Source organism: Mytilus trossulus, chromosome 9, assembly GCF_036588685.1.
Source record: "Mytilus trossulus isolate FHL-02 chromosome 9, PNRI_Mtr1.1.1.hap1, whole genome shotgun sequence".
Classification (NCBI taxonomy): Eukaryota; Metazoa; Mollusca; class Bivalvia; order Mytilida; family Mytilidae; genus Mytilus; species Mytilus trossulus.
In genome coordinates this window covers 58,943,221-58,953,323 of record NC_086381.1, presented here as the reverse complement: position 1 = coordinate 58,953,323, position 10,103 = coordinate 58,943,221, and the positions used below count along the sequence as shown (strand labels likewise).

At 31.6% G+C, this 10,103-nt stretch overlaps 1 long non-coding RNA gene across 1 annotated transcript; it reads left to right on the top strand.

The window, feature by feature from the left end:
- Nucleotides 1–9,106: 9,106 nt before the first annotated feature.
- LOC134684061 (uncharacterized) lies at nt 9,107–9,700 on the top strand. Its single transcript, XR_010101155.1, has 2 exons — nt 9,107–9,367; nt 9,617–9,700. It is a non-coding gene; the product is annotated as an uncharacterized LOC134684061 (long non-coding RNA).
- Nucleotides 9,701–10,103: the final 403 nt, after the last annotated feature.

Below are 10,103 nucleotides of genomic sequence, written 5' to 3'. Positions count from 1 at the left end.
TCGAAAGACTAGGGATGTTCTTATCCGAGTAATATATTACCTTAGTCGTATTTGGCACAACTTTTGGAGTTTTGGGTCCTCAATGCTCTTAAACATTATACCTGCTCGGCTTTATGACTATTTTGATATGAGTGTCATTGATGAGTCTTATGTAGACGAAAAGCGAGTCTGGCATATCAAATTATAGTCCTGGTATCTTTGATAACTATTTTGGTTATAAGATTCGGGGGAGAAACTCCATAACAGCAAAAGATATAGAACAGCATACAAAACGTATAAGAAAACTAATTACAATACAATATGCAATATGCTTTATTTAAAAAAAAAACTCCGCCACATTGACATCTGAAACAAGAGGTAAAAATAGGTAATTAACATAAAACGGAACGATATATGATATTTCTTACGAGTAAACAGATCCTGCTAAAAGTGTGACATCCATCATATTAATTATATTTTATTGATTCAGACGTTGCAGCGGTATCTGCCATCGATTGGAATAAGTTTTCCAGTAAATTTTAGTTTGATTAAGTTGACCAAGCATTTAATTTCAATTTAATCATATGATCTTATGATATGTATTTTACTATATATAGACTAATCTTTATCATGTCATTTTTTTAGAAAACTTGTCCGTAGAAAGATACGTGGTATATATGGTTGTCATTATGTTCTAATGGATGGAGATTTCTTCTTCTTGGCGCCAAAAAAAAATATAATCATATGTTTGTGTTGTTTATTTTTTATTTGTTTTGGCCGTGATGGATCAAAAGCAGATATTCCTAGGCTCTCTTAAGAATAAGGAGATGTTGTATGATTGTCAGTGCGACAACTGTCTACCAAAGTTCAAACCAAAAGTGGATGCTAGCCATAATAGACAACTGTAGCGCTTTCAACAATGTGACAATAGCCGTACCGTATATTTAGCTATTATAGGTCTCGGTTTGGAATATAAAACAATTCAGATGAGAAAACCAATGGCTATTTTGAGCATATTTTAAAAATGTGATAAGATTGTAAACACCATCGATAATAAATTACTAGTAGTTACATGGTTTCGTGAGGCGGATTTACTGCACACATGTCACTTTACATATGGTTTCAAATCGATTAAAAGCAGTGAAATAACACAAATACCTAACACCAAGGAAGAAACACAACGGAATTAGGTAGCAAAATCAAAAAGCTCCAATACATGAAATGAATAGAAAATAAATTTCATATTCCTGACTTGTGACAGACATTTCATGATGTAGAAATGGTGGATTAAATCTGGTTTAATAGCTTACTTAACTCCTCACTTGAAAGACAGTCCCATTGAACGCCATTTTATTGACGACAATGAGTGGGCGCATTACTTAAGTCATACGCATACACACATTTATGTTTTGATATCTATCCGCATTTTTTTGCCCTGCAATCAGAGCATAGGGACATTTTATTTTCGTCGATCTATTAGCCTTTCTGTCAGTCTTAGTCCTTCTCAGTTCTTGTTACATTTGTTTGATTAGGATGGGTCGCCAGAATGTTACAGTAAAATCAACTTAAATATAATAGTAAGTATATGTCTATCGTCATGATAATTCAAACGAAAGCAAATTGAGTAAATATTTTTGATATTTGAACAATATTTATATTCAATATCACATTGGGTGATTCTTTACATAAGCATGGCCATTTCATTTCATCTTCCATTTATATAAAGATATTTGACATGGAATAATGTTGCCAAACTTCGGTAAATTAAGCTGGCCAAAATTAAATACCAATTCACTATGCTGAGTGACAAACTCGTACGGTTCTAGGACATGCGTGTAATATGACATTTTATACGCCGGAATCAATGCTTCGTGGAGCATCTCTTAGTTCGGCAATTATAAAGTTGGACTAGGTGAAATATCAGGTACACTACTATATGCTTATAACTCGTACAGGTCCAGGGCATTAGTGAAAATGGCCATTTAAGAGATTTTTTATAATTTTCTATAAATTGAGAAAAGGAATTTAATTTAATGAAATTAGCTTGTTTTTTATTCAAATCATTCAAAAATATTTTATAGATTCATGTGTAACACAGTTTGACATACAAAATGTTGTCTCAGATTTTTCCTATTGTATTTCATTTTCTTATAAACCTTCAATGACGTTTGCAACCTCAATTCATAAGAGATCACTAAATGTAATTGGGTATGATATTTGTTCTATTGATAATTTGGGATATCTGAGACACCCTTTGGAAGAAAACTGGTCAAGGAACAACATGTGTTATATCAGGCATATAGGGGCACCCATATTGGAGCTAAATTCATTTAAAACTTCATTATCATGACAAAAATGAATGTGACAGAGTTCATCAAGAGATTTCTAAAAGACAAAAAGAAAACACCTTGCGAAATTCTTTAATTTTTTTCTTTTATATATATTTTGATGATGTCCTTGTACTTAATAATCAATATTCCAGCCAATAATTGCATCTCATATATCCCAGTACACTTTAAATTAAAAAGGAATAAAACTGATACTAGAATGACTGTTTCATCTTGTTCATACCTTCATCTTTTCTTCAATATTGACACAGATGGACGACTTCACAGTCAAATTTATGACAAACAGGACGATTTCAACTTCCCAATTATCACGTTCCCATTTGTCAGTAGTAGCATAACCGTCCTGTGGTGTTAAAAAGAGGGACGAAAGATACCAAAGGGGCAGTCAAACTCGTAAATCTAAAAAACTGACAACGCCATGGCTAAAAATGAAAAAGACAAACAGAAAACAATAGTACACACGACACAACATAGAAAACTAAAGAATTAACAACACGAACCCCACCAAAAACTAGGGGTGATCTCAGGTGCTCCGGAAGGGTTAGCAGATCCTGCTCCAAATGCGGCACCCGTCGTGTTGCTTATGTGACATATCTGAGTTGATAAGTTATGCCCGAGAATGTTTGCACTATACGGACCACATATACAGGAATATACTCCAACAAAGTTATAAAGAGAAAAGATTATAAATGATACACCGTAAATTTTATGGACACTACACGCATTAGTTGATCCATACAATGTGGCTTTCTCTAAATTAACTAAGGACATTTTACAACGTCTCATATAAAGGTATGTTACCAACATTATCTATTCTCGAATATGAGTGTTTTCCTGAGTGTGAATTCGCATTGATATAAGACGTGTCACGGTTTTTGATATCCAGCATGCATGTCGGGATGTATAAGTACCCGGCCACGTCCACTTGTATTTTTTGTCTATCTGATGAGTTAAGCCTTTTTGAACTGATTTTTATAGTTCGTTCTTATGTTGTTCTGTTATACCACTGTCCCAGGTTAGGGGAGGGTTGGGATCCCGCTAACATGTTTAACCCCGCCACATTATTTATGTATGTGCCTGTACCAAGTCAGGAGCCTGTAATTCAGTGGTTGTTGTTTGTTTATGAATAACATATTTGTTTTTCGTTCATTTTTTTACATAAATAAGGCCGGTAGTTTTCTCGTTTGAATTGTTTTACATTGTCTTATCGGGGCCTTTTATAGCTGACTATGCGGTATGGGCGTTACTCATTGTTGAAGGCCGTACGGTGACCTATAGTTGTTAATGTTTGTGTCATTTTGGTCTTATGTGGATAGTTGTCTCATTGACAATCATACCACATCTTCTTTTTATTTATATGTAATGGGTTATGATGTTGTATTTGTAATGCTGATCGAATATTGTTAAATGTTTCATTGCTTTAAGTTGTAGCTCCAATCTTTTTTATTCGTATGTTAAAGTATATAATTCTATAATTAATCACCAAGTTCAATTGTAGGATTTTAGTTAAAAGCAATAAAACGTACAGGATTTTTTGTTTGTTTCACAGTTGAACTCAGAAGCATACCTAGATAGCTAGATAATACAATTAATCATAAAATTACATTGTAATTGTTATAAAATACATCACATACCTTATCTTGATATACATTTTATATATAAATTATTTGAAAATTTGCATGTGACGGCACTTTTGTTGCGTCGATCTAGTGGTGTGATAGACAATGAGTGGTTCTGTTTTGCTGCTTTATGTGCTGCCCTAGGTTGTTTAACGTGTTATTTTTTTATTCTGTGATTATACTTCGCTGTTGATATGAATATCAATGATCTGGTCATTAATTTTTTTTCATAAATTTGCTGTTTGTAAGGTTATGAATTGTTCTAAATACCAGGGATGTTCTTATCCCAGGCATATTTTACCTAAGCCGTGTTTTGCACAAAAGAGGGACGAAAGATACCAAAGGGACAGTCAAACTCATAAATCGAAAACAAACTGACAACTCCATGGCTAAAATTGAAAAAGACAAACAGATAAACAAAAATAAACATGACATAACATAGAAAACTAATGAATAAAAACACGAACCCTACAAAAAAATAGGAGTATCCGTGTTTAGCACAACCTTTTTGAATTTTGGGTTATTAATGATATTTAACTTTTTATTAGTTTGGCTTTCTGACTGTTTTGATCTGGGTGTAACTGTTGTGTCTTAAAATGTAGATGAGATGCGCGTTTAGTGTATCAAATAATTATTCTTGGTACATTTGATCACTACTTTAATGTCGAAATGTATTCTTGTATTGATTATTTGGGTCTTTCTCTGTCCTGTATTTGTCCTTTACTAATTTTAAAACTTTAAATGACCAATCTAAATTTGTATGGTTGATGTCAAATGAAGATCCATTTGTTAATAACATAATGATTAAATTAATAGATAGTTTAATAAAGACTAGAAGAGTTACATTAAGCATTAACACTTGAGAAGTCTACAGCTCTTCTTCTAATTATAAAACGGTATTGATTGTGTGCACTCACTCATTATCTTTGAGAATATATACTGTATTTGTTGTCTCCCTTCTTATATATAATATTGTTTTAGTTTTATGGTCATGTATTGTAATTTCAATGAAAAAAATCAACACAATTATTTGTACACTTTAATTTAAACTGTAATTGTACTGCTCCTCGGGGCGTCTTGATTGACAAATAAAAATTGTTGTATGTTCTTGTATTTATTTGCACTGTAGTTCTGTCTTTTAAGGGTTATATAAAACATTGCTATAAAAGTAATAGAATTAACTAGCCACAAAACCAGGTGCAATTCCCATGTTTTCGCAAAAAGTCCGGTACCAAATTAGTTACAGTCAGGAAAATAACAGTTATATTTTAGTTCAATTCTATGTGTTTAAAATTGTCGTTTGTTAATGACTTATAACTTAAAATGTCTAGTTTGGATAATTCTAAATTAATACACACAACGTGAAAAATATTATAACTACAGTTACACGTCAGTTCAGATATTCAGGGTTTTACCTGTTTAATGAGCACAATATGGTCAAATAGAAGTGAATTTCAGTACAGACTCGATCGCTTCAGAAATTTACAATATATATTCAAGGGCGGTCGCATATGCCTTGGTCCCACACTCATATATTGACGCCGGATAAGCCAAGGATACTATCTTGCATAATTAAAGAGGGACAAAAGATATCAAGGGGACAGTCAAATCATAAATCTTAAACAAACTGACAACGCCATGGCTAAAAATGAAAAAGACAAACAGAAAAACGATAGTACACATGATACAACATAGAAAACTAAAGAATAAACAACACGAACCCCACCAAAAACTAGGGGTGGTCTCAGGTGCTCCGGAAGGGTAAGCAGATCCTGCTCCATATGTGGCACCCGTCGTGTTGCTTATGTGATAACAAATCCGGTAAATAGTCTAATTCGGTAGGTCACATTCATGAAAGGGAAGAGGATTGTAGTGACGACGTAAGGAACATATCCGATATCATTTGTGAAACGGTTATTCCATAACGGTCAACCAACTGGTGATGGCGTCCGTAAAATTTACGAAGGGATGATTTCTACTTCACCATTTGAAACTCTTGGTTTAATAGCTTCATTGTGAGCAATAACCCTCTATCAAGAAAATCATGATAGGAAATGCAAGCACGGGAATATCGTATCAAGTGGGAGATGTATACCCCGTATGCAGGTGTTGCTGGAATGTTGCTACTTAGAAATGGAAAGTAAAGTTCATCTGTATTGGTCTATGGATTTCTGTATTGTAGCCGTAGTCATTGTTAAATCATGACTCGTGTAATTATTTAGTGCTGTATTTAATCATTTTACTTTTCCCATTTGAAATACAATGATATAAAACGGATATCAATAGATCCAAACACAATGATATTTAAAAATCCTCTGTCAAGAACAAAATAGAAAATCTGAAAAAGAACAGAAAAAGTACAAAATAATAGAATAGATTGCCTTGTAATTGAGAAAATGTTTAGGAATTGTTGGTCCTGAATGCTTTTCTACTTCGTACTTTATTTGATTTTTTTTTTATTTCTAGCGTCAGCGAAGACTCTTTTGTAGACGAAACGCGCGTCTGGTGCAACTGCAAAATTGCATTCCTTGTAACTATGAAGGGTTTTAATTTTCCAAATTTTATTTATCAAATGAACGCTTGACTGCAACAAACAGTTTTTTCTTCCATATTATCGTTTATTGGGTCGCATTGAAATAATGGCTCCAAAATGCTGAGTCATATTTTTCTATTTATTAAAATATTTTAAATCAAATGTGTGTTTTTCTGAGATCTAACTCTGCAACTTAAAATTGAACAGTGTAAACTTTTTTCAAATTTTTATTGATAAAACGAACGCTTCGTTGCAACGCATTTTTTTTTCTTCTTCTGTATGAACATTTATAATGACACATCAAATAGTTACTTGATAATTTAAGTTAAGTAAACGTCAAGGTTCAGCTCATTTTTTTTAGTTCATTTACGTCTTTCAAAGTTAAGGATGTTTTCTTATATCTATAGGACAAGTCTATTTTTTTCATTAGCTATGTACTTTCATAATCAAGCTCTATACAATCGGATTATACAATTGTGTACCTTTACAATAAAGAATATACTTTTTCAGTCAAGCTGTGTTCTTTTAAAATTAATCTGGGTATTCTTAAAATCAGTCTGTGTACTTTTATAATCAATCTTTGTATGTTTATAAACAATCTGTGAACTTTTTTATGTATTTTTAAAATCAATTTAGGTCTAAACTTTTCAATTTTTTTAACATTGTTTTCTACTTCAACGGAGTTCTCTGATATACTCCACATTTAAAAATATTTTTCAAATCCCCTCTCCGTTTTTTACTCATGACTATAAAGATACAAAAAGTTCAAAGCATATCGCATATACAATGAACGAAAGAAATTTTAATGAAGTTTTAAATTTTCCAATGTAATGTCAATATGTATCCAGTCAATGTTCATTATGTAGTTCATTGGTTCGCTCTATGGTGACGATCGAAGTATGACAATTGATGTGTCTATTCACTAATTGTCATAACACAGCGGAAACTTATGTCTTGGTAAAAATCTCTCACAAATCTGCATATGTAAGTTTATGTTGCTTTGCAATTTGTTTTGCTACGATATCAAAAATGGTTTGTTTAACGTTTTCTTGTAGTTCCCTTTAATGAAGATCGTGTTTATCAGCAAGAACGTCAACTATATATTCAAAATTGTTAAAAGTGTTTTATACCAGCGACCAACAGTCTTATACGCATGCGACTATCCGAAGAACGCACTATAGTAAATGATTATTATCAATATTTTAACCTCTTACTCAAAACATTTAACACATGTTATAAGAGCTTAACAGACGAAGCTACATTGGTTAGGTTCAATTTAAAATACAAATCCTCTAAAGAGTTAAGATTAAGGGATCTTTTCAATAGAAAGTTTGCATCTAATTTTAGTAATTTAGTCATACAAATACCGGCTCGTTTCAGTAATGGACCTACATCAATCATCACCTGTGTTATTGGTGATATTGTAGTAACACAGTATACTTGAACAAGTTAAGTTGTAATGACGAATAATGTAAGAACAATTTAAAGTGTGATAATCCAGTATGTCAGAACAAGTTAGATTATAAAAACGCATAATGTAAGAACAAGTTAAATTGCTATAACGCGGTATTTCAGAACACGTTAAATTGAAATAACTCAGTATGTAAAAACAAGTAAAATTTTAATAACGCAGTATGTCAGAACATGTAAAATTGTTATAATGCAGTATGTAAGAACAAGTATGTAAGCACAAGTAAAAGTATAACAACACAGAACAAGTATAATTGTAATTACACAAAATAATTTAAATTGTGATAACGCAGGACAAGTCAAATTGTAATAACGCAGAAATGATGAAATTGTAATTACATGACTACCGAAGTATGTTAGAACAAGTCAAATTATAATAACAAAGTATTTAATAACAAGTTAAAGTGTTATAACGTAGTATATGTTATAACAAGTCAAGGTTTAATAACGCAGTATGTCAAATTTTAATGTTCAATAACGCAGCATGATCAGTTCCATTAAGTCCATTATATTTACTGATTAGCAGATTTTCTATATATTTTCTTTTCAGAAGTTACATGTACAAATATCAATACGGAAAGAAAGGTTATCCGAGACATCGGAGAAATATTTGTATATGATGGGATATAAACATAATGGTTTACGTTGTTTCTTTCCCCATTTTTAATTGTCTCTTCCAATTTCTAACTATAACTCGGTGCATTTAATACAAGATTTTTAATCGAAATTCACCTCGTTTGTCTTGGATTAACATGATTCTGTTTTGACAAATGATCAAACGTAAATTGTACGGGTATATAATTTATAAAGTGAAACATAGGTATGTACATTTGTACCATCCCGTCAATTTAAATGTTCAAATATTGCTAGCCTTTACATGGATATGCAACTCATTTACTATTCTGCTATATAGAGTGCTATTATGTTCTGTATTGGTTGTTGCAAACAAATAATTTTATTATACGAGTCATTCGTATGAAAACTACTGAAATTTGTTTCAATTCAATATTTTGAATAAAAAAAGGACGTGGCATTCTAAATTGACATGATTGATGCGAACCAATTTTTTATTCATACTGTTCCAATATTGCTACCTTTTTATTGATACAATCAATCCTTACATGAAAATTCAACTCTTTTACTATGCCGTTGTTAGATTTGAAATGTAATTCCAAATTGTTGGGTTACTTCATTAATTATTACTGAAGTTATTTATTTTATTTGTAATACTTGTAGATACGATTTTTGGGTATTTGCGCATACATGTAACGTTGCGCTCTTATGAATTGCTATATTTCCCGTTTTTAAAGTTTTATGACGTTTAGCCTTTTACGTACGTTACGTTGTCTATAGTTTTTATTCATTACAAATTATTTGATTACGGAGACACATCGTTATTTATAGAGAGATCATAATCGGTAAGAAATAATTTATGTACATTTTTAAGAAGAATATTTATTTAAAGAAGAAATATTAAGAATTGTAAAAGTATTTATAAAGTAATATTTATTTCAAGTAACTTTTTACTTTAGCAAGTTATTCATTAAGCGTGAAAGAAAGCGTGAAAGAAAGTGTTTCCTATTGTTTGTTTAGTATTATGATTTTAGTGTTTTAAGTTATATTTTTACTTACGATGTATGTTTATGTGTATTTGTATTCTATTGTAGAGAATCGGTTGATATAATATATGAGTATAAGAAGCCAAAATTAAGTGTAATTTTGAGGAATAAAAGATACATATTTATACCGCATACTTGAGTTATCGTCTTATTATAATTTGATGCCTGCCTGAATGATGTGATCCGCTACAATTCTCGATTCACTCCAAAAAGATGGATAGCGAAGAAGCGTATGAAGAATCTCGGAAGAGAAGAACAGTTAATTTGTCTCAGCTAACTAAGTTATACAATGAATTAGAAACAAAGATGATTTCACGGGATAATGTGAAAACTGTGAAAACACTATTCACAAAATTGTGCGACCGATATGAACAATTTAAAACTGCACATCTGGAATGTTTGGATTTGTGTACAAACTCGGATATTTTTGAAACACTAGAAATGAACTTTGATAGTTCACAGAAAAACTTTACAGAATTTCGTGAAAAATTCAATGAGTGGATGCGCGAACAAGAAATTGCAAAAGATGAAGAAG